Genomic DNA, 26,653 nt, shown 5'->3' with positions numbered 1-26,653 from the left:
TCGTTGTATGGTTAACTATAGTATAAACAAAAACCGCTATTAAAACTGTCGGACTTATTATAACGGGCGCTGTCAGAGCGGCTAAGGAAGCGCTATTATATATGCCTCATACTGTTTTCCGTCCGCTATTACTACCCTTATTTTCTGTAGTGATTAAATACTTAGTTTGAGGGTTTTTACCCAAAACAAACTTAATTAAGAGGTTTTAACGTTAAAAATCCAATATATAATAACAGATAGCAGAAATATATAAGAATCAAATGCCGAGATAATCTTTGAGAGTGAAAAATTTCTCAAGTAACTTTTTTTATTCAATATAACTCTTTTTAATAAAATGGTCATTATATTTAACTATTTATACTGAATATAAATTTTGATGTTGAAAAAACCCATATCAGATCAAAATCAATATTTGTTTTGCTAAGAATACGAATTTCATTACTAGAATGGGCTTGTTGTGATCAAAATCAATATATATGGTGTTTTAGACATCTTGTATATATGCTTTTTAATTGATTTTCAAGTCTTTATCGAGTTTTCCTAATACTTTTCGAGTCATTACATGTATGTAGTTGCATTGGATGGAAGATTGACCAGCTGGAACAAAAGAGGCAGAAAAGAGTGCAATTTGGTGATTTTCACGCAGAACAGTCTTGATGGTTGTTCCCGATCGCGTGGAACACCCGAGTGTCTGCTCCAGCGGCAGAGATTTTTAAGGAAGTTCTAAATATTTTGGGATTTTACCTAGGGCTTCCCCTTTTCCTCATTGGCCGTCAGAGACCTGCAAATATATCTTTTCTTATTCTTTTAGACATAGTACGCTTCTTTTTCAGAGAGAAACAACTCTAGAGCTTTTCATATTGTGATTTTGCTATTTTGTAAAGGGAGAAGGATCTCTACACTCTTGAGAAGAATCCTGAACCCTATTTTATTTCATTATTGATTCAACATGTTTTCTTCATCTATTGTCTCTGTGTTTTCTCTGTTCATGGTTGAGTAGTCAACTTGCTTAGTCTAGGGTGTTAGGGTGTTAGATCTTTGAGCTAAACATGAATAAATTATAAATCGATTGTCTTTATTCATTACTGTTCTTATTGCTTGCATTAAACTGGCCGCTTAATGTTAGATCCTAGGTTTAACCTGTTCATTAACCGTATAATAGGTTGCTAGATCTGTTATGAATGAGCATTGCATCCATAATCAGCGAAAGTAGATATTAGGGTGGTTTGTGAAGATATCGGACTTGATCTCTATTGCTTGATGTCGCGTCTTGATCCAAACGAGAGTTTAGGTATCAAGATCGATCAGCATAGGGAGTAGTACCACGACAGTGGACTGTTCTATCTGAGTGATCCGAGTTCTAAACTCGCTCTTAATTGAACTTGAATAATTGTTTGGCTCACATTTGCTTAACACCCGATCAAACCACCCTAGGCTAGCATTTTAATCATCTGAATACTTTAATTAATCTTGTTACTTGCTTCTCATAAAACCCTCAAATCTTAACCCCCATATGTTTCAGCTTGATATTGATCCTATAGAAATAAAGTGTAATCGTTGGTCTCTGTGGATTCGATCCTAAAGCGCTACATCGACATACCATTTGATTGTGGTAGTGTGCACATTATGTTAATTGGTTTGCGTATACACGTAACATCAATTTGGCGCCGTTGCCGGGGACCATCTTTTTACCTTTATTTTTTTGGTTATTTATTTAGTCTAAGAACTCTAACTTGCTCTATCCTTTTTGTTACAACTAATTTTCCAGGTGCATGACCAGTAGACATACTCGGAGAAACGCACAAGGAGAGTTACTTACATTTAGCAACCAGGAGCTAGCAAGGTTAGAAAGAACAAATCGTCAACAACCAAGGCAAACCGACACCACTTTGGGTGATCACGCCAATCAGGATGATCTCGCTGCAGCAATGCAATTCATGCAGCAGCAGATGCAACAGTTGCAGCAGACCATTCAAACGCAGGAACAAGCTACCCAACATTAGCAGGAACAGCTGGAGCATGCTGCTCCAATCGAGCAGAGAAACCTTCCTTGCAACATCCCTACTACTCGTTCTGCCATAGTTCTTCCACCCTGCCTTAGACAGGACTTCGAGATCAAGCCTTCTTTGATCGGTCTAGTACAGAGAAAGGTGCTCTCTGGTCTCTCTACAGAAATTCCAATGGAGCATATTGAGAGCTTCGAAAAAATCTGCAGTTTTACTCGCGTGAATGGTGTTCCACCAGACTACATCAGGTGCATGTTATTCCCATTCTCTCTTGATGGAAAAGCTGCACGGTGGTTGAACTCTCTCCCTACCGGCTCTCTCACTTCATGGGAACAGGTTCGATCAACGTTCCTCAGTCATTTCTACTCTAAGGTGAGAACAGCTGCACTGAGGAACAATATCACCTCCTTTAGACAGCTCACTGATTAGCCTTTCTGCGACGCATGGGAGCGCCTCAATGACTATCGCAGAGAATGTCCTCACCATGGATTTGATGATGACTACCTCTTGGAAATTTTCTATGATGGAGTGGACTGGAAATACCAAGGTGCTCTAAACTATTCGAGCAATGGAGACTTCATGACTCAGACCACTGATGAAGCGTTTAAGCTGATTGAGAACATGGCTACTAGCTCAGCTAATAAGAAAGAGGAGAGTGATTGCTCCAAGAAAGGGAACAGTTCCGACATCCAGAAGATAGATGAGCTGACTGCCAAGGTTGATCAGCTACTGAAAAAACAACCAAGGGCACGTCTTCAGCATGGAGTAAGCTACGACCGGGAAGATTCAAAACCAGAACAATCGGTAAGCTGTTCCAGCTACCGGGAACAGTCAACCAGATGAGCTGAAGGGTCTGGGTATTATGATGCAACAGCTGTTGCATGGTATGTAAATTCAGGGTAAGGCATTGAATCATGTTTCTACAGACATCAACACCAGGATGGACAACATGTTCACCGAGCTGAATACAAAGTATGATACTGTGAGCAACCACATAAAGATAATTGATGTTCAGCTTGCCCAAACAGCTGAGAGTATTAAGAGGCAGCAAAGTATGCTTCCTGGAAAGAATGCGATGAATCCTAGGATTGAGCACTGTAATGCAACAGAGCTGAGATGTGAGAAAGCTGGGAAGGTGATGGGGAAGGGGAAGAAATCAAAGAAACATGGGCCACTGGGAAGGTCAAGCAAAAGAGTGGGTACCAAGTTGAAAGATTGGAGAGCAGCCAGATGATATGAGCATCCAGATGGCTGATCCAAAACGGAGCAGTCGTTCCAGAGTAAGCAAAAACGAGTAGAGGCTGTGGACATCAATGGATCTATGCTCTCTTGCAGTTTTGCGCGATATTCTGCATCTTCTACAAAAAAAAATGGTAGCCCTTAAACACTTTTAACTCCACCATTAAATAGCATGTTCCACACCTAGACTGTCTACCCTGAATAGTGCATGTGATGAGAAGCTCACGCTACTCTTAATTGAATGTAAGGAGCTTTGTCTGGAAAGTGTAGCTTTTACAGGTTTGAGATGTGGAGTATGAAGCCGATCTTGAACAACAGTCAGTGGGGTTTTGGTAAGAGTGTGTTATCCTAGTTTTACTGTTTATATGGTTCAAAGATTCGTGGTTAAAGTATGGTTGCTGGGAATAGGAGAGTTGCCACACTTTCAAACCTTTCGCCATGTTCTTGATACTTGACATTGTATGAGGACAAACAAGAATCTAAGTCTGGTCCTCTCTATTCTATTCTTCATCTTGAATCTTCCCTTTTTCTTATAAACCTAAGCTTTAATTTATGTGTTCTTCTGTTATTCTGTTATATTTGATGATTTTGTTATTCAATTAGAGAATTTCATTTGGGGATTTAATTTGGGAATTTCTATATTCCTACTAAGTTCTCAATAGTGCAAAATAATATTTTTTTCCTTTATAGGATTTTACAGTGGTAATCTATATATATTTAAAAGTTAAATCATACTTAATGCATGCATTGAATGAGAGGTAAACTGGAAGTGTTCGTAAAGTATTTCACTACCATGATATTTGCCTTTTTTTACGACATCAACTAAACTAAGTAATTGGACCTATCGGTTTGGAAAGCCAAACAGAAGGAATAAAATCGACATAAAGCATAGCTGAAAGAGAACTCCTCACACCACGTGCAAGCTTGTCCGCCATGAGGTTTTGAGCTATTAGAATATGTTTGATCCGAAAGTTAGGAAAAAGTCATACTGCGTCGATATTCTTCCATGCGTAGAAAGAGCTGGTCATTCTTTAGGTGACGACAACATTTTCACCAGTTGAGAACAATCCGTAGCGAATACTACATCAGGGAATTGGAGGGTCTTCATGCATTACACTGCTCAAATCAGAGCTTCACACTCAAACATGTAAAGGTGATAGACTTCGTCGAAGATTCATCGCTCCCATCATCACTTCAGTTGAATATACTTTTCGACATTAATTGCTCCCATCATAAAAATACTTGCCTATTTTAAATTAGTTTTTTACAAATTTTCATTCTTTTTTAACTAATTCTAACCACTTCATTTATTTTTTCTAATTAATTTGATGGTATTTAATTATTACAAAGTATCAAACATAACTTACCTATTTTAAATGTTTTATTACATCTTTTACATTCATTTTCACTTTTATTAACTATTTCATTAATTGTCTTTACTACAATAATTTGACATTTATTTTACATGTTAACATAATAACCCGGCGTGTTTGATTGAAATTGATACATTTGTGAAAAGAATTAAAACGGTTAACAAATATATTTTTTATTTGTTTACATTATTAGTTATGTATGAGTATTCGGGTACCCATTTGGGTAATCGTTTCTTTCGAGGATCGGGTTTTGAAATTAGACTTTGTTCGGGTATTATAAATTTTCGAGTGGATTTCGAGTCGGGTCTTTCTATGTTAGGATGTGTTCGGTTTTGATGTATATGAACCCAAAAATATCTAAATAACTAAAATTAGCCATATTACGGTTAGGGTATTTTGTATCCAAACTAAAAAAAACCTCAAAATAGCCAAAAGTAACTATAGTACTCATTTTGATTCGGGTTCAATTACTATGAGTAGAAACCTAAAAGTATTTAGATAACCAATATTCAAATTATATGGTGACATATGTAAAATATATAAAAACAAATATCAATATATAAAAAAGATAAAAACCAACATCCTCAATCTTTTGTTCATATTTATATATAGCTAACGAATATATATCCTTAGAACTCGAAATGTAGGAAAGGTACCATTATTTAAATTTCTCAGTGTTGCGAAAAAGAAAAAAAAGTTGTTTGTTGATACATACATATATTATTTATCTGGGTTAAGTGGCTTTGGAAGCTTCGGAGTTCTGATCCAAACCCCAAACTGTAGGTAAAAGTCTAGTAAGCTGACCACTAGATGTGAATTATAGTTTGTATAAGTAATAATTAACAACATATTTGAAGATCTATTAGCTCAGTTGGTTAGAGCGTCGTGCTAATAACGCGAAAATCACAGGTTCGAAACCTGAATAGGCCATATTTTTCATAGCACGTTGCCTTCTCTCATCCACGCTTTTTATTAATTATATAGAAATTGAAAACCACTGTGTTCCGAGGCAAGGAAAAGTAAAGTTTCCGTAATGATTGCACGAAAATAATAAATGTTGATAAGCTGGCGTGATTAAAGACACATTGTAGCTTGGTCTTTTTCTCCCACACACATACTGTAGTTTCTTCTCTCTTTTTTAACACTAAAGATTACTCTCTCCGTTTCATATTTTGTAAGTAGTTTTAGGAAATTTTTTTTTGGTTTCAAAATGTAAGTAATTTTCGTATTTTTAGGTAACTTTTACATTTATTGAATACAGTGTAACCAATCAAATTAAATAGACTTATTTTTTATTAGTTAAATTATATCTAATCTATTTATTATAAAATACTTTTTAAAAACATAATAATTTTTTTAATCTTCGCGCTTTTAGCCAAAACTATTTATATTATGAAACGGAGGGAGTATATCAAACAGAGTGTTATATAGCAAGTACAATGATCAACATCAAAGCCGGCGAAAATAAAAAATTTTCTCGGAATTTAGGCCGGCAGAAACAGGTTCTCCGGAAACAAAGCCCTCACCAAGGGAAACAGATTAACACAAACTAGATAAAACTTACATGGTGATTAAAAAGTTTAAAGCTAAAGCAAGGATAAAAGGAAGCTAAAACTAAGAGGAAGAAAGCTCCAAATTAATAAACACCACACTCCAAGCGTATCTTTGAAAAAGAACATGAGACCTTCCATAGTGAATAAGCATAACAAGTTAGCCAAAGAACCTAAGCTTCAACCGGAGAACATAATCCATCGTTCTTTTTTTTTCTGGAGACGGCAGTGTCAGACTCGATAAAGGAGTGACAAGGAGATACCTTTGATGAAGCAAGTGAGAGACGAGGACTCGATCGGACCTCTGAATTGTAGACAGGGAGCGAATCGCCACAAAACCATTCAAACATCAGATTGAGAAGCAATCGGATGAAGGATCAAAATGGAGAGCAGTCAAAGACATCAGCAAAGGAGATGAGACGCATGCAACTTGAAGACAAACCTCCACCGTAATTCTTGCAGATCCAGAACTTCAAAGCAAGCTAACACAAAACATATCAAGGACAGATCTGAAGGTTAAGCTTATCACCATCAAAATCAACATGCAAACCATCCAATGAAAACCAAAGGCGAAACGAAACATAAAACTTAAAACGAAATCTGACTCTATAGAAATCAAGTAGTAACCGTAACTCAACGATCAATCTCAAACTCAAGAACTCTTTTATTGCTTTTAGAAAGACCTCAAAAACTAAAAGCTCTTAACACACGATAAGCTCTACCACATCATGGTAGTTTCTTATATATATTAAGTCACAGTTTCCTAAACTCATTAGGATAAGCTTAACTAGATAACTACAAATCAGGATATTCAAATCCTAAACTCATTAGGATAATAATAAGATAACTTCAAGCTTAAGTTAAGTCAACATTCTCCCCCTTAAGCTTGATGTCTTCTTCCTTCACTTCTTGAACACCAATGAAGTCTCTCATCTCCTTGAACTTACATCTCCCAAGTGCCTTAGTCAAGATATCAGCTTTTTGCTCTTTACCAGCTACATGTTTCACGGTCACCAGTCCATCTTCTACACATTCTCTAATGAAATGAAACCGTTTGTGAATATGCTTGCTCCTACCATGAAATACTGGATTTTTAGTCAAGGCAATAGCAGACTTGTTGTCGATCAGTATCATTGCTTTGCTAGGCTCATCCACAATCTCGCCTAGAAGCTCTTGAAGCCATATGGCTTGCTTAGCCATTTTTGTCGCTGCCATGAACTCAGCCTCACACGACGAAAGAGCTACAATTTCTTGTTTCATAGAACACCATGAGACCGGACATTCATTGAAGTAGAAAATATAACCAGTTGTGCTTCTTCCGTCGTTAGGATCTACATTGTAGCTGCTATCACTGTATCCCACAAGTCCTTTCTCATGCTCTCTCTTGTAAAACAAACCAAGAGAATAACTACCTCGGATATACCTAAGGACTTGCTTCAGAGCCACTGCGTGTGATACCTTAGGACTATGCATATATCTACTCAAGATGCCTACACTGTAAGCGAGATCAGGGCGTGTATGAATCAAATACCTGAGACACCCGATACTCTTTCTAAACTCTATTTCATTAACGTCCTCTTCCTCCTCTGCCTTTGAAAACTTTACACCGGAATCCATGGGAGCTTGTACTGCATTACATTCATTCATCCCTGCTTCCTCTAAGATCTTGGTTGCATATCGTTCTTGTTTCAACACAATTCCATACTCAGACTGAATCACCTCGATTCCTAGGTAGTAGGTAAGCTTACCAAGGTCTGTCATCTCAAATTTTGCCGCCATCTCAGCCTTAAACTCTCTTATGACTTCTATGCTTGATCCTGTTACCAAAAGATCATCTACATACACGGCAACTAGCAGATGATGCCTATTCATTCTCTTCTTGAACAGAGAAGGCTCCTTTGAACATTTACTGAAGTTTAACTCCTTTAGAATTGATTTCAACTTGATGTTCCAAGCTCTTGGAGCTTACTTTAGTCCATAAAGAGCTTTATGTAACTTGTAAACTTTCTCCTCACTTCCCTTTATTCTGAAACCATCAGGTTGAGATACATAAACTTCTTCAACTAAATCTCCATGTAAAAATGCGGTTTTGACATCCAGATGATGAACTTCCCATCCATTTGATGCTGCCAAAGCAATGATAACTCGAACAGTCTCTAGTCTCGCAACAGGAGCAAATACTTCCTCGTAATCAATACCCTGACGCTACACGTAGCCTTTAGCTACCAGTCTTGCTTTGTGCTTGCTTATACTCCCATCTGCATTGCGTTTTAGTTTAAAAACCCACTTCAAACCAATAGCTTTACATCCTGACGGAAGATCAACCAGTGTCCACATCTTGTTCTTCTTTATGGATGTGATCTCATCTTCACATGCTTCTCTCCAAACCTTCTCTACTCTAGCCTCGTTCCAGTCCCAAGGCTCTTCATTGATGAGTAACAGAATCCTCTCTGTCTCGAGTACCTCTATCTTGAGAACATAATCATCTAAATATCCTGGCCTTGTACTCGTTCTCGTTGATCTCCTTAGTATTGGAGTCTCGGAATTTTCTGCTTCGCTATCATCTCCTCCGTCACTTTCTTCTTCCTCCTTGTCACATGTAGACTCTTCAGTCTCGGATTTATCTTCTTCTTCGACATTTAGAGCTGGAAACTCAAGCTCAAGGGTGACTTCAGTCGAGTTCTTCCTAACTTTGTTCCAACTCCACGCTTTGTTTTCATCAAAAACAACATCTCGGCTAACCACTACTTTATGGCTTCTTGGATCATACAATCTATAGGCCTTTGAACCCGGTTCAACTCCTAGATGCACCAACTCTCTGGATCTATCATCAAGTTTCTTCAGAAGATGAGTATCACGCTTAGCATAATAGGTACATCCAAAGACTCGAATGTGTCTTACATTCGGTTTCTTTCCTTTAAAACATTCATAAGGTGACTGATCCTTCAGTGTCCTTGTAGCTAACCTATTAATCAGATAGGTTGAATGTCTCACGGCTTCTCCCCATAAGTAGTGTGGCATGTTCATGTGTTTCATTATACTCCTCGTCATCTCCATAAGTGTCCTGTTTCGTCTCTCAACTACTCCATTCTGCTGTGGAGAGTATGGCACAGTCATGTGCCTTTTGATCCCATGATTATCACAAAAACTCCGAAACTCTCGAGACATAAACTCTCCTCCTCTATCTGTACGTAATGTTCCGATGGTGACTTTAGTTTCCTGCTCAACCAAACTCTTAAACACTTTGAAACGTTCAAAAGCTTCACTCTTCTCTTTTATCAAAATCGACCACATGTATCTTGAATGATCATCAATCAAAACAAGTATGTATCTGCTTCCTCCAGCTGTTGATGGTGAGATAGGTCCACAGAGATCACCGTGGATAAGTTCAAGAACATGTTGAGCACGATAGGTTGTAGCTTTAGGAAACGAGCCTCTTGTTTGTTTTCCCAGCTGACATGACGCACAAGTTTCTTTCTCTATACTCATCTTTGGAATTCCTGTAACGATCTCCTTGCTTACCATTGCTTTCATAGAATCCATACCAACATGTCCAAGTCTAGTGTGCCATAGTGTGGAGTCGCTAATCTTCTCAAGCTGGAGACACTTTGCTCCTTCCACCTCCATCACGACTTTGTAAAGTCTATTTTTAGACCTCAATGATTTCACTAACAGGTTACCTTGTCGATCACGAAGTGTTAGATACTTGTTTCTCATTATGACATCACAGCCAGATTCTGTTGCCTGACCAAGAGAGATTATGTTGCTTTTTAACTCAGGTATATAGTACACATCAGCCAACGACTTCCGTTTCCCATCGCTAGTAACGAAAAGAATCGATCCTTTCCCTTTGATATCTATCCTTGAGTCGTCCCCAAAACGAACTTTTCCTGTAACAGACTCATCTATGATTTTGAAATAGTCTCGGTTCCCTGTCATATGGTTGCTGGCTCCATTATCTAAGTACCAAATATTGTCAGCGCTAGATTGAGTCTCGAACTTGCTTGGCACTACCTTTTCTTCATTGAGGTAAATTAACTCATGTACCATTAGCTCCTCAGCTTCATGTGTGCTATCATTCTCTGTCTCATGTGTTTCTTGTAGTTTAAGCAAGCGATCAGGACAATCGTATACATAGTGTCCTGTTTTATCACAGCGGTAGCAGACCACTTTAGACGCATCTCTCCCTTGAGTCCAATCACCTCCTTGTCTCCAGTTAGATCTACCACCATTATAACGTCCTCTTCCACGTCCTCTATTGTTATAACGACCGCCATGACCTCGTCCTCTACCGTAGCCTTCTTGTTGCCCTTGAGAGTCGGTATTAGTGTACAAGAGTTTCCCTTGATCCTCTTGCTGATCTTCATCTTGAACTCTCTCTTCATAAGCCTTTAACCTTCCCACAATATCCTCAAAGCCTGTTGTGTTTAGGTTAAGGACTTGTTCAAGCGCAGCTACGATATGAATGTATTTCTTCTTCGGCAAGCTACTGAGAAACTTTTTTACTAGTTTCGGTTCTTCGAGAACCTCTCACAAAGCCGTTAATTTTGAAGAAATCTCAGCAATTTTTCCAGAGAACTCATCAATGGTTTCCGTATCCTTCATCTTCAATCTATTGAACTCATCCAAAAGTGTTTGTAACCTTGCCTCTCGGACCCTGTCTGCCCCTACATGCCTGGTCTTGATCGCATCCCAAACTTCTTTTGCGGTATCTAGAGTACCAACTTGAAGAACTAAACTCTCAGGAATTGATTGAAATAAGAACGCTCGAGCCATATCGCTTTTGTCTCTGTCGTCGCTTCCTGGATCAATTGATTCCCACACCTTATGAACTTTGAGCAACACGTTCATCCGCATGCTCCAAACTGTGTAATTGGTGGTGGTGAGCATCGGACACTTGATCCTGGGGGAACCATTCTCCTTTGATTTGTATGTAGCTATACATAGATCCGTCATGCTTGTCTTCTCTTCTCAACGTCTTCTTGATTTTAATAGTTTAGGCTCTGATACCAAATATAGAAATCAAGTAGTAACCGTAACTCAACGATCAATCTCAAACTCAAGAACTCTTTTATTGCTTTTAGAAAGACCTCAAAAACTAAAAGCTCTCAACACACGATAAGCTCTACCACATCATGGTAGCTTCTTATATATTAAGTCATAGTTTCCTAAACTCATTAGGATAAGCTTAACTAGATAACTACAAATCAGGATATTCAAATCCTAAACTCATTAGGATAATAATAAGATAACTTCAAGCTTAAGTTAAGTCAACAGACTCCGGCTCTGAGGAAGCAGCCGGAGCCGGTAAACGGAGATGAAGTTTTGAAGAACGTTTAGAGAGAAGTTGGAGAGATTAAGGAGAGAGTGAGTTTTATTTTCAAAACTGTAGTTTCTTCTACAAAAGATAGTTAAAAACTAAATTCAAAAGCGATAGGAGAAGAAATGTTACGACTTCAGAACCAAACCACTCATTTCATATCTTTGGTGATTGATTACAACACCCTTCTCTTATCTTCAATAATATCTTGTGTTCATCAACATCACATTGACTATTATCAAATATCTATAACTGTTTTTAAGATCAAGGACTACAAAAAATCATGGATTAAAATTAGACTTAAAGTTTGGAGTTGAGAAAAAAAAAACCAGATATTTTTTTTAGTTTGTTACACAAATTCAACTATGGGAATACTACTTGACTCCGCTTAAAGTCATACAATAAAATGAATAACAAATATTCATTAGGTCTAGTGGTCTCGACCATATAGTATAATTCTCAATTAGAAAATAAATCTATCTCAACATGCATGATTTGAATAAATGATTTCAAATCTTGTAACTTAAGATTTTAGTCACTGGACCAATTAGTCGTTGGTGTTGAATGATAGATTTACGAAATAAATATATGTGAAAGCAAAGTTATTCTTAAAGTCGTTGGTGTTGCCGTTACGATGCTTTTCTGTGAAGCAAAAATATGCTTAACCTAACAACTCTTGTTGAAAAATTACATTTATGCAACAGTTGCACTAATTTTATCTGTCCATTGATAATTGAAAGAAACAAATAAAAACTACAATCAATAGAAAAAAGGTTCCAAAAAACAAATAAACAAAAACTACAAATATTTTAATTTATTCTACTGCTATCTTGACCACTTATTCTACTGTTGTAACTTTTGTTGACCATTAATTTTATCTGTCCATTGCTAACAGCTATAATCTTATCAAATCGCTTAAATGTTAATCATTAATCAGATCAATCATTTTTTTTTTTTTGATAAATATGTGAATTATCATTAAAAAATGAAAGCGGATTTGTACAAACTACAAAGTGTTTATGCGGTTAAGCCGATTGATGCCAAAAAGATGAAAAAACAACAAAAGGCCTACTAGTTGGGATGAAAATGGCCAACACAAATATGCTAAGAAAATCTAAGCCAAGCTTGCATTAGTTTCCTGAACTTCTTTTGCCCTTCCTAGCCAGAATGATATTTCGAATCAGCATGTCTATGTCTTTAAAGATACGATGAGGAACTGAAGACATCACATTATGTAACCTGTTATTCCTCTCTGACTAGATGCTGTAAATGACTGCCTGAGCAACCAAGCGACGTAGCATGATGTAGCAGATGTTATCTTTAAGATCCAACCAAGAGAGGTCCAAGTGTAGAACAACCGTGGGCTGTATCCAAGGCGATGAATAACGAGCTTCCAAACATGCTCACTGAAACCACATCTGAGAAAAAGATGATCCCTACTCTCTTCGAACTCACCACAAAGGAAACACGACTTATTACCGGGATCCCATGATGCAATACTACATCGTGTATACAGTCTATCCATTAGTCATCCACATGGAAAGCGTGTCTAGGAACGTGACCACTAAACCAAACAATCAAATCCCAATCAACTCTATCACCATGTTCTCTAAATAACTCCCAAGTGTGACTAGTGGAAAAATAAGTAACCTGAGAGCATCATTAACTCGGGGTTCTTAGGATGAGATTCTTACCGGAAGTTAAGAAACAGTTTCTTAACTTTTAACTAAAAAAACTAAGAACCGGTTCTTAAATAAGGACTTTAAGAACCGGTTCTTAGCTTTTTTAGTTAAAAATTAAGAAACAGTTTCTTAACTTCCGCTAAGAACCCCATTCTAAGAACTCCGGATTAATCATGGTCTGAGAGCCTTCAACATATCACATATACGTGTCGAAGCACACCACACCGTGTTATCTCAAAAAAATAAGGCACTGTTATTAGTCGAAGGTTTTTTTTTTTAAACACCACTTTCATTAAAACTTAAACATTCGGACTACGCTTTGAAGAAGGAATAACCCTTGTTCTACCAACAGTACAAAGAGACAATACAACATAAACGATAGGAGTAGAGAAATCTCTAGGATAAATTGACAGCAAATTCTGAGTAAAACCCGTAAAGTTCACGGCAAAGCCGGAAAGTTGAACCTTAGTCACATTAAATCGTGACGTTGATAGACAATCCACACCTCGGAATATCGTCGAAACGAAATCCGTTGCATCTTTAGGTCCCGTACGGACCGCTCCACAAGATAACAAAACGGTTAGAGATTTTGACAACTTCATCTGCTTTATAGCAGGAGAGATGACTCTTCTCATGGAGAAGGTCTTAGATGATGGTATTGGTGAACCCACTGACAACCACAAAAGTAAGGATCGCTTCTGAATCGATTGAGCAGCCACCGAGAGAGCCCAATTATACTATGATCGTGTTTCGGCTGTTCCTAGTTACGTAAGTGCTTTGCAGTTGGAAGAAGTAGTTATAATCCGATTTAAACCGAACCAAACCCGTCCTAGAAATAAATGAAATCCAAATCAAATTTATGAACATAGTACAAAAATCCGAAAATCTGAATTGACCGACCGAGCCAAATCCGCCAAGGCCTATATATAGTCACTCAACTTTAAGAATGATATGAGAATCACAACACAAGAAAGCTACCTTACACTTTTGACCCAACAAAGAAAGAAAGCTACCTTATACCTTTTCCTCTTTTTTTTCTTCGACATTTCATCCTAATTTCAGATACTGACTTGACATTAATTATAGCAATGAAGGGCGATTTATTTATTTTAACATAAAAATCTTATATATATATGTGTATATAAAAACATTATAGTCGTATAAATATATATACGATTATAATGTTTTTAATTGATTATGTTAATTGTAAAAAATTCCATATTCATTTTAATACAATAATATCATTAACCATTTAGACACTAAAAATGGCAAAACGAATATTATTAACATCGTCTGATATCATAAGCTTTTACAAAAAATAATAATATTTAACTAGAGTCTCTCTCGTAAGTTTAAAAACCCATGTCAATTATGAGACATGAGTTGTCCTTCTTTTATTAAAATATTATTATTATTCATCATAAAATTTACAAAATAATTTAATATAGATTATCTTAAATTACTTATTTATATTATAAAAAAAATTTTCATTGTTTGTAGTGATAGTGGACAAATCGGTTGCAAATCATATATTTATTTTATCATTACATATTTTCATAAGAATATAATTGTTTGATTTTTTTTTTGAAGGTCTGTTCTATTTGGTTTTGACAATACATGGAATCAAATCTTCTAAAAATTATGGTCGATTAAATTCAACTCTAAAACATGAATATTTTTTATGTTTATTTCTTGAAGTTAATAGTGTTTTTAATACATTTTCTTCAAAAAATTATTTAAAAAATAAAATATATAAAAATGTGTTTGGTTAGTTAGGTGGACGACTAATTTAAATTTTAATATTATTATATTTAGTTAATTTAATTAAATAAATATTTGATTTTTGGTTTGGTTCAGTTTAAAACCGAAGCAACTGAACTTTTTGGATTTATAAATATTTTAACAAAATGGCCGGGATATATACATTGGTTTGGGTCATGGACCCACCTCTAGTTATAAGATAAGTAGAAAAATAAAACACCATTATTAGTCTGCCAAAATCACCTCTGAAAGATTATTTCTAAAATGTTTTATTATTATTCTATGTTGTAAATTATTCTTTTAAAGTGATTATGCGATTAAGCCATTTAACTATATCACTAGGTGTTTTCATACACCATGTCCAGAAACAAAAATTTAAAAATTTAAAATTAATTTTTTTAGCTTTTAGATTTTATTATTTCTTATAATTTTAAATATATGTATATATTTAAAATTATAATCTTGGAAAGATTTTTTATATATTTCTTTTGGTTAAAATATATTAGATCAAATTCTATTAAATTAAGGGAAATTTTAATTAGGTATATAACTATCAAAACGTAAACCAAATGATATTCTAAAATTTGTAGATCTTAAAAAGAAAGTACTGGTATTTAGGATTAGACAATTAGATTTTTTAAGAAACTGCATAAACTTTTAAATATTATTATATTTGTATTTCTACTAGTATATTATATATTATTATATTAATGATGATTTCTTAGTTATTAGAGCATCTTCAACCTCATTCCATATTTTATTCCAAAATGGAGTGAAAAATAGAGTAATGAACAAAATATAAAATATTACTATCCATTTATAGAGTAATGCTTTTATTTTTTGTTCAGTACTCCATTTTCAACTCTATTTTGAAGTCAAATATAAAGTGAGGTTAGAAATGCTCAATATTTTAAAACTTTACCAAAAATATAAATCAACATTAAATCTTAATATTCATGTCACAATTAACTTCAATTCATGCCATCAGTATACATTGTATCATTTTTTTTTCAAAATTATTGTAGTGACAATCTCAAATAATGTGAAAGTTGGTTGTTTAACAACATATTCGACAATTATTATTATGTGTTGTAATTTATTCGGTTAAAGTGTTTCCGCTAACTATATCATTGTTCAAAAACATATTCATTCGGTTTCAAAATAATGTATATTCTAGAGTTTTCACATTTATTAAAAAAATTTGACAATAAATGCACTGTTTTCCGTGTTTAACTATTTTTTATGATTTTAACCAATCAAAGTTCAGTAAATACAATTAATATCTTTGAAATTCATAATTTGTTATTATTACATAAATTGAGAAAAGTAAAATATCAATTTTTTAGAAACAATTTTTTTTTAAACATGTATCATTTTGAATAGGATGGAATATTTTGACGTATCGCTACTATTAAGCGGAGGAGTCGGTGTTTTTAACTACTATAGGTATAAATAGAAATTTAATGGAGTCATGGTTTGTGCGTGGATTGATACATACACAAATTTCGAAAACAAAGGTCATCGTAAATTGCGAAAAAAAAACCAAGGCAACAAGAAAATATATAAATCTATAATATAATTTAGTTACTTTCCAACACCTTATCAGAACGCTCAGAAAATCAAATGAGCCCACATTCTCCTTCAATAAAGTTCTTCACCCATGCATTTAGTGGGTCACATAAACTCTTATTGACATGTCCCTCCAAATCTGTATCGTATACACAAATATTACGTATGAAAATTATTACATGGTGCGTTTACGCCTCTATATTCAAATACCACGACCTTATTAACTTATTTAATGATGAAGGTGATACATATCGCATTATTTTTTGTTATATAAACCAAACCTTAAACACCTCATATATTTCATTCTATCATTTGCTATCAACTTGTTCCTCGTTTCAGAAAATCTAGCATAGACACTCCTGCTATCATCCAAGTCCCTCATCTTTAAGCCATAATTAAATAATGTCCATGAATGAATCTCATCATCAGCGGAACCAGATAAGAATTCCAAGAGAATATCTTTCCACGAGCGCAACGATGCTCATTCCGGCGAGCTTGACGTATTCGAGGCCGCCGTTTACTTGTCCGGCTACAACGAATTCTCCTCCGGCGACCATAGACACACGCAAAAGTATGGCTATAACGCGGCGAGAGAGGAGAATCGAAGGAGATGGGGGATATTAGGAGGAGGAGAAGAATAAGCTTGGATTTACCGATTAGATGTTCCGAGCAGGTGCATAATCTTTACCATGATCATCCGGTGAAGCAAGAAGTAATAACAACCACAGAGAGGACTGGTAACGTGAGACACAAGAAACCAAGCTCACCGGGAGGAAAACTCAACGGCTTCTTGAAATCTTTGTTTAATCAAGAGGGTTCGAAGAAGTCAAAGCCAAAGTCAAAGGCAACGGATGGAGAAGTGGAAGAGGAGATCCCTGAAGGAGGATGGATTACGAGGAGGAGGAGACGAAGCAGTATCAGCCATTTCTTGAGCTCAAGCAAATCTACTTCAACCACCACAACGACATCATCAAAATCCTCGGGTTTCAGAACTCCTCCTTATTTAGACACTCCCACCAAGAACTACAATCAGTTCTTGAATTTCACTTCTGCCACAAAGCAAGTGGAAGAACTAGAGGAAAAGAAAATAAACAAAGAGTTGTCTTGGCTTCATGAGAAACTTAAAGTGATGGATAGCCTCACCCTCACAGAGAAAAAGAAGGTTTGGGCTGACCATGATGATGATGATCGGATAATAAAGAGAAATAGAAGAGATGATGATGATGATGATGATGATGATGATGATGATGATGATGATGATGGTGGTGGTGGAATGGAGAGCGATTCAAGCTCTGATCTCTTTGAGTTGCAGAACTACGAGCTGTCTCGTGGAGGCTTACCAGTTTACGAGACTACCAGTGTAGCTAACATCAACAACATCTATAAACTAAGCCTCTGAGTGTGACTTTTTTTAGTTGTTCTTGTATAAATTATTCTGCAGCTTATATGTAATTCTTTTTGATTTCTGGGATTTGATTGTGGAAGTCTTTTTGTATGATATTTGAGGGTACGTAGATTTGATAAATACCTAGTTTTCTTGTCTCTCCTCACATGGATTTTTGTGTCCATCTCCTTGTACTATATTTTGTACAATATTGTTACTGTTTTAGTCACCAGATTACGTAGTAAAACATTTTTTTTTTGGGTGCAAGTAGTAAAACATTTTTGTTCCAGCAGAATCGTAAAATGGAGTTATTTTACGGACCATAGATGTTTGAACGAGATTCAGTCGACTAAAGAAGTCAGAGATGTGATGACTAAATACGTTTTGTTAGATTGAAACTGGAAGTTTACAAGAGTGACAGAAAAGTGAAAGAACAACAAGATCAAAGAGTAACAAGATCAAAGAGATAGCCTAAAACCCTAGATCTAGCCGCTCAGTCTGTTCAATGGTCCAAATGTCCTCTTCTTATTGCTTTCCCTTCCCTTTTTATAGGACTCCTGCCCCTGGTGCCCTAATTTCGTACCTCTTTGGGCCTTGATGCGAGAGGCCGAGTATACGGGCCTGGACAAAGCTCCCTCCAAGCCGGGAACTTTTGGTCGGCTTACTCGACCGGCTAAAAGTGCTCTAAGGTCGAGCCGATAGGTTTAGCCGCCGAACCGACCAAATCGATCCGACTTGCTGGATTAGGGCCTGTTATTCGATGGGCCTTGTGGAGGGGTGTAATCCATCTCCTACAATAAGTCTCCCCCCCCCCGAGTTCACTTGTGAGCGACATGGCGGTCTCAGTGAATTTGTGGGTCAGGTTTATTCGGATAACAGGCTCTAGTACGAGGGATAACCCTTCCCGTTTAGTCGTCGGTATGTACTTTTACTCGCTTCGAGTGACGTCGAGTCGTTGATGCGCGCTTTTGCCTCTCAATCTTTACGGCGAGATGCAATTTACTCCGGCGATAAATCGTTTTTGGTGAAATGGCAGGGACCGGTTTTGTTGGTTAACCGGAGACCGGTTTGAACGGAGATCAAGAATCGATGCCGGTCTGACAACGCCAGAAGTGACCTATGAATCTAGAATCACGGTCGGATACAATAGACAGAGGTACGCCGTGACATTTATAGATCTCACGAAAGAAGAGGACCGCGATATTAACAGCATCTGAGGTCTTCTTACAAGGGACAAAACGAGCCATCTTGGAGAATCGATCAACGACGACGAAGATAGAGTCGTGTCCTAGTTGAGTTCGCGGGAGTCCAAGAACAAAATCCATGCTAATGTCCGTCCAAGGCTGAGTAGGGATAGGTAAAGGAAGATATAAATCCGCATTAGAAGCTTTGCCTTTAGATAGTTGACACACGTGACACCTCTCCACAAACCGTTCCACATCTCGTCGAAGTGTCGGCCAAAAGTAGGATCTAGTGGCGAGCTCAAGAGTACGGTCACGTCCGGCATGACCTTCGTTATGTAACTCTTGAATTATTTTCAAACGCAGACTGCATTCGGGAATGCATAGTCGTAACCCACGAAACAGGAACCCATCATGTAACATATAATCTTTAGATACACCGTTAGTAGCTTCTACGAACGCCCGACCGAAAAAACTGTCTGTGGGATATAGGTCAGCCAAAACAGAGAAACCAGTGACAGACGTGGTCATGACCGAGAGTAGGCTATGCCGACGACTCAAAGCATCAGCCACCCGATTTGTTTTCCCCGACTGATGCCTAATAGCGAAAGTAAACTGCTGGAGAAAGGCTATCCAGGACGCATGTCGAGCAGAAACTTTGGCTTGGCTATCGAGATGGCGTAATGCATTATGATCAGTGAATAAAATAAATTCCCGATGAACCAAGTAATGGCGCCAATGTTTGATAGCTTGGATGATGGCATAAAATTCCACATCATAAGTGCTATAATGAGACCTTGCACCGGCCAGCTTCTCGCTATAATAGGCTATAGGACGTCCTCGTTGACTGAGCACGGCACCGATCCCTAATTTAGATGCATCACTATGTAACTCGAAGGTTTCAGAGAAATCCGGCAGAACGAGAACGGGAGCTGTGGTGAGTTTAGTTTTGATCAGCTCAAACGCGGCTGTAGCTTCCGGAATCCAATGAAACCTACCCTCCTTCATGCAACTGGTGATTGGAGCCATAATCGTACTAAAGTGGCTAACAAATCGTCGATAAAAAGAAGCCAAACCATGGAAGCTTCGAACCTCCGTCACTGTCGTAGGAAGTGGCCAAGATCGCACTGCTTCTACTTTGGTTTGATCCATCGCCAACCCGTCGCCGGACACAATGTAACCGAGGAACAAGACTTCAGGCACGCCGAACTCGCACTTATGTTTGGCTGCAAAATGTTGATCTCTCCATAGCACGCTCAGGACATCACGAATGTGAGACAGATGATCGGTTATGGAAGAGCTGAATATCAGTATATCGTCAAAGTATACGACGACAAACTTTCCAATGAAAGGTCTAAGTGACTGATTCATAATACGCATGAAGGTGCTAGGCGCATTAGACAGCCCAAAAGGCATTACTAACCACTCAAATAAACCTTCACGAGTTTTAAATGCCGTCTTCCACTCATCACCCGGTCTGATTCGTATCTGATGATAACCACTCTTAACATCGATTTTAGAAAAAATCAAAGCAGAACCCACTTGGTCTAAGAGGTCATCAAGACGCGGAATCGGAAATCGGTAGCGCACCGTAATTTTATTTATTGCTCTACTATCAACGTACATACGCCACGTCCCATCTTTTTTTGGAATAAGGAGAGCGGGGACCGCACACGGGGAAAGGCTTTCGCGAATATGACCCTTGCGTAGCAAATCCTCCACTTGTCTGCGTAGCTCCTCATGCTCGTCCGGGATCATACGGTAATGCGGACGGTTGGGAAGCGTTGCACCTGGCACGAGGTCGATATGGTGTTGAATGTCTCTCAGCGGAGGTAATGAAGTTGGTAAGTCGGTTGGGAAGACATCGCTGAACTCATCAAGGACGACTTCAATGTCGTTGTGTAAAGGTGATGGAAGAGACGGAGGAGTTGGCGCTGCAACTAACGCAAACGCTATACCCTCTTCATGAAGTTCGGTTTTAAATGCTTCATAAGAACATATGAGTGACGGTTGTTTGGCAGCTGAGCTTCTAGTACCGGAGGAGGATCTTTGGAAGGAAGCAGGAGAATATTGTGTGTGTCCCAAGTGAATTGATACGTATTATCGACACCATAATGTATGATTTTACGATCATACTCCCACGGTCTTCCTAGTAACAGATGGCTGATATCCATAGGAGCTATATCGCAGTAAATTCGATCTTTGTAATATGGCCCAACAGAAAACGGAATGAGGGCACATTGAGAGACACGTAAGTTGACGCTGTCGTTAAGCCATCCTAGAGTGTAAGGCGCAGGATGGGCTTCATGAGTAAAGCCAAGCTTGTCGACTGCTTCTTCAGAGATCACGTTCTTACTGCTACCCGAATCAATAACGAAAGTGCAAACTCGTCCCTTGATGGTACAAGTAGAACGAAATATATTAGTGCGAAGCCACTTGTCGTCTTGGAGGCGTGGTGCGAGGCAGGTTCGTCGTACAACCAAGAGGTGGCCTGTATCGCCCGTGGTGGGAATAATATCCTCTGTTTCTTGGTCATCCTCCTCTTGCGAATCATAGACATCAAGCTCGTTTGCTGTCTCCTCCATGACTAAACCGCGTTTTGTAGCATGAGGACATGCCGTCTGTCGATGTCCTAGTTCGCCACACGTGTAGCATCGCAGTGCGTTAGGACGCGTAGATCGTCGTAGTTGTTGTTCTTCTTGGTGTGCCGGTTTGGTTGCCGAGTTTGCGGTTTCACCGGCTTCTTTTGCCGAAGTTGCAGGAGTATTGTTTCCTGTGTGATCTTGACTGCGCGCGCGATTGGACGGTGTAAACCAATTTGTCGTTTTTGATTGTTGTTCAAAAGACGTTGCACGTCTATGAGCTTCCCCAATTGTTGATGGGTCAAACTGAGCCATAGCCGATTGTAGTTGGGGACGTAGGCCTCCAATAAAATGAGATATTAGTTGAACTTGACTGTCATTAATCTCATTACGAGTTAATAACATGGAAAATTCTTCTGCATACTCATCGACGGTGTGGTTGCCTTGGCGCAAATTCTGCAGTTTTGTGTACATGGTGCGTTCGTAGTTATGTGGGAGGAAGGTTTGACGTAGATGTTTGGTCAGTTTCTCCCATGAGTTGATTGGCTCTTTACCCGTACGAGACCGTGTTGTTTTTAATTGTTTCCACCATGTAGCCGTATGACCACGGAAGCGCATAACCACGAGAGCAACACGACGATTAGGTGGGACTTGCTTGAACTCCATGATTTCCTCAACGGATATTAACCAATCGATGAGGTCATCGCCTTTCAGCCCTCCATGGAATTCGGGTATATCCACTTTAAAACTCTGCTCCCAACAAGTATTAATAAAATCTCGCTGACGTAGGTCCTCGCAAAAAACCCTGTGATGATCTTCTTCTTCCTCCTCGTACAAGTCACGTGCCCGAGCATCATTAAATTGGTGATGATGTTGTTGGCGTTGCTGGTGATGATGAGGAGGTTGATGGATAGGTGGAAGCTGTTGTTGTTGTCGATGAGGTTGTGGTCGTGGTGGTAGTGGCTGATTAAGTGCTGCCTGGCGTTGAGGAGCAACGACCGGTTGGTCCTGTTGGTTCACGCGAATTGTCAAAGCCGTTGTTAGGGCATCAAGACGATCTGTTACAGCAGCCAATGCTGTGGTAAATGCCTCAGTTTGCTGTTGGATGGTTGTTTGAGTCATTGTCTGCATCTTTACGAGGAGGTCTCGTAGATCCGACATATCAATACCAGTTTCTTCTGGCGTCTTCTTTGTCATGATAACGCAAGAAGAAATCCAGAAACGTACTGATTCTAATACCAACTGATGGAGAGCGGAAGCTGATATTCGTCACGATCAAAGGTTTGATCGAGAAGATGGAAAACGTGTTCCCGAACGTATCTTCGAAAACGAAAGAAAAGATCTTGCGAATACTCTTCGCAGTGTTCGTTAGAACTCTTAGGGTCTTGAATACTCTTCACAGTGCTCGAAAGCTCTTAAAACCAAATCAATAACTTTATTAATCAAATCGTATCTACAAAAGCCATAAGAGAGTTCCTTATATAGGAGTCTTTAAACCGTCATTAAAATCCTTAACCTAGATAGAAAAGGTAAAACACAAACCCTAAATAAAAAGGAAAGAACTAAAAAAGGAAACTTGTCGGTGAAGCAACAAGATGCTGTTGCATCAGTCTGTAACCTCGTGTTGCTTGTCAACCACGGGTGTAGCTGCATCAGATTAACACATTGTTTGCAGTGGAGAGATGGGCCAAATCTGTTTAGCTTCCTGCTGCAGCGTGTGCAAGAGACATAGGACCAGCCATTTTAGTTTAAGACCTCAACTACCCGAGCCTTGCAAATAAAATCTGCTTCCTGTGTGTTCATCAAGACAAAAGATGAACCATATAACAATTATAATTTTAAGGGAGAAACAGATTTTAAAGTTTGTTGGAAGCCTATTTGGTACCTGCTGGTTAGAGTTGGAGATGAACTTGTTGAGATGGCCAATTGAAGCAAGTTGTTTTTTATTGATCCATGTTTTAGGATCGAAACTGGGAAGGTCCTCGCCTACTGCTCCTCTTAACCATGAAGCCGATGGTATGATTGGTTAATTAAGCACACATCACAATATTGTTTTAACCGGTAAACAAAATGAATTATACCTCGTTGTGAACTCTGTGATGAGTGGGAGGTTGTGGTCAAAGAAAATTTTGGTTCATGTGGTCGATTTGAGGTACATGTTACCTGTACAATAATGAGTATTTGGTACTATCAGACATTAAAGACGTTGAAAAATGCTGAAATAGAAAACATATCTGCATAGATTCTCTAAATATGTGTAGCCTAAATGCCTAATACATTAATACATATTAAGATTTTAAAATAAGAGAGCTAATGAAAAAGTCTTGCATAAATTTGCAGAAAAACTTCCAGGACATGTAAAAGCTTCTTCACAGAGCTTTGTATTTAAGATATTATTATATATAGGAACGTATGCACTGAAGCTGAAGATTTAGAGATCGGTTGTGCGAACAGCATTGCTACTATTGCTACAATATATATGACCAATTAATTAACTTTTAGAGTTAGTGTGGTGATGATGAATTCTACAAATTAAGATTACCCGTAATACTTTTAAAATTAAGCTAACCTACTTCAACACTGCTCAATTCCACAAGCAATGACCAATCTGTATTCTCCTGAAGCCTATGATTAAGATTTGAAATGAAAGCTTAGGGCTGTCGAAACCCACAAGAAGAGAGATCAAACCTGCATATTTGAAGGCTAGATTGACCGACCACGCCTGCTATCTCCATTCCACTTTTCTTCGCTGCTCAAACAATTAATACTCAATTGATTCATCAAACTCCACAGGGAGATCGAAAATCCCCAAATCTAATTCGAGATCCAAGGTATTGCACCATCGATTCAAACATTTTAGGTAATGAAACATGGATTCGAATCAACGCAGATGGTGAAATCAAATTGAAATTTGGAGAATTGATTGAAATGAGAGGAGAAAATCTAACCCTCGGCTTCCGCGAAAGAGATAGCGGAGAGTCAAAAATAAGATGCTTCTCGTGAAAGATCAGTGGAGACGCGAAGTGGAAGAGACGAAGAACGAAATCAAATGTGAGAAATAAATCACCAAACCAAACCGTATTGGACCTCACAAAAAATGCTTACGTGTACACCTTAGAAAGAGAAAAACTGTGACATTATATGTACTAGTTCTGTTCCCAGGCTACGCCCGGGTTATTTTCTATAAAAATATTAAAGTAGAATATCATATTAGATTAATATATTTTTGTCTAAATTATGTTTAATATAAAATAGTGTTAGGATTAAAATAATCATTGAATGTTAAAAAATAAATAATCCAAATGTGATAATCCAATGAAAAATAAATAATTTTTCTTTAATTCGGAAAATATGGAAATGACATAAAACTCTGGGAATAGTTGAAGTATTTACAAGTTGTACTAGGGTATAACCCATCTGCCCCGACCCGACTCGTTTGTATGGACAAATTAATTGAACCGAATCGTCTAACCTTGTAACCATACTAACCAAACGAACCAATCCCTCAAAACCGAATCGTCCAACTCGTTTTAGCAAACCCGACTCATTTGGAGATCTAACTTGTGTCAATTTAAAACTCATCACTCTCATCTTTTTCTTTCTTTCCTCCCGAGCGAAAGAAGAACTCTAGTTTCCAAAATCGAGCTTGATTCGGTGAGAATCAGAGATAGAATCCGGTAAAATCTTCCGATTGCGATGGTGGTCGAAACACGACGGGGTAAGAGGAAGGAGAATCCAACGGAGGAAGAGGGTCCGAGAGTGAAGTTTGCAAAGACGGGCTCCGGAGAAAATGTGGAGAAGACGACGACGGAGGAGAGTGAAACGAGGGCGGTGGAGGTTGTTGAATCGACAGCAAAGACGACGGATGAATCGACGGCAAAGACGACGGATGTCTCGATGGAGATGACCCAGACGACGGATGTCTCGACGGAGAAGACGAGAAAGGACTCGTCTGAGAATACGGCGGAGATGACAGAGCCGTTTAATGTGGTTGCAGAAGCTGCTCCGACGACACTGAACAAAGGTCCTGGAGATGAAGAGGATGAGGAAACCGCTTCTGGAGATGAAGAGAATGAGGGAAACCGCTTCTGAAGATGAAGAGAATGAGGAAACCGCTTCTGGAGATGAAGTGAATGAGAAAACCGCTTCTGGAGATGAAGTGAATGAGGGTTCTGAAGAAGAACAAGAAACACCAGATGGAGAGAAGGAGAGTTCTAACCAGGACCATGAAGATTCTGAAGAAGAACCTCCAGATGGAGAGAACGAAGTGAATGCACGTTCGGAAGAAGAACAAGCAAATGGAGAAGGAGAAGAGGAAGCAAACGAGAATGGGAATCCACCTGAACCTCAGGTAACAAATTAACAATGAGTTTGAATTGAAGTCGTAACATATGATTCGGGAGAGGTAGTAAATCGAGTGGGTTAATGTTAGTAATACTAGGAGAACTATTGGAAAAACTGTCAGTTTTGGCATTACTTTGGTATGCGTTAGTATAACTTGAGTATAACTTGGATATAACTAGGATATAACTTGCAGGATTTGGATGGAAATGAGGCACCCGAGGCAATTAAACCAACCATTATGTTCTTCAAGCCATCTGAGTACCAAAAAAAATAAAGCTAGGGACGAGGTGCATGATAGCTAGTGCGATTAAGATGCTAAGCAATCTAAAACCGAAGCTGTCTAACGCGGAGTGGAACTGGTTCACGGAGCATCCTCAATTCAGACACATTTTCCACATGAAAAGCGAGAACAACCACAGGGTTCAGGGTATGTGGATGTTGTTGCTGCGTACTGCCGGTTGCGAGAGGCGGAGAGAAGTGTGGTTCATTGTGAATGGCGTTGCCATCCGTTATGGGCTGAGGGAACACGGTTTGATATCTGGGCTATTCTGCCACAACTATCCTCTCGGCTACAAAAAGCTTGGTGGGACAAAGTTCGTTGATCGACATTTCAAAGAAGGAGAACTTAGAAGGTTGGAGGATGTTAAGAAGAAGCTCGTGAA

General features: G+C 38.3%; 1 long non-coding RNA gene, 1 other non-coding gene and 1 pseudogene across 2 annotated transcripts; 2 read left to right on the top strand and 1 right to left on the bottom strand.

The window, feature by feature from the left end:
• Positions 1-5,474: 5,474 nt before the first annotated feature.
• On the top strand, positions 5,475-5,548 carry TRNAI-AAU. The gene has a single exon. It is a non-coding gene; the product is annotated as a tRNA-Ile (tRNA).
• Positions 5,549-16,916: 11,368 nt separating this feature from the next.
• Positions 16,917-18,006, top strand: LOC106297969 (annotated as a pseudogene).
• Positions 18,007-23,062: 5,056 nt separating this feature from the next.
• On the bottom strand, positions 23,063-24,770 carry LOC106298820. Its single transcript, XR_001261567.1, has 5 exons — positions 24,596-24,770; positions 24,336-24,396; positions 23,729-23,810; positions 23,533-23,644; positions 23,063-23,438 (listed from the first exon to the last, which is right to left on the bottom strand). It is a non-coding gene; the product is annotated as an uncharacterized LOC106298820 (long non-coding RNA).
• Positions 24,771-26,653: the final 1,883 nt, after the last annotated feature.

This window comes from Brassica oleracea, chromosome C6 (genome assembly GCF_000695525.1).
Source record: "Brassica oleracea var. oleracea cultivar TO1000 chromosome C6, BOL, whole genome shotgun sequence".
Lineage (NCBI taxonomy): Eukaryota > Viridiplantae > Streptophyta > Magnoliopsida > Brassicales > Brassicaceae > Brassica > Brassica oleracea.
Note: the sequence above shows the minus strand (reverse complement) of the source record. Positions and strands in the feature narration are given on the sequence as shown.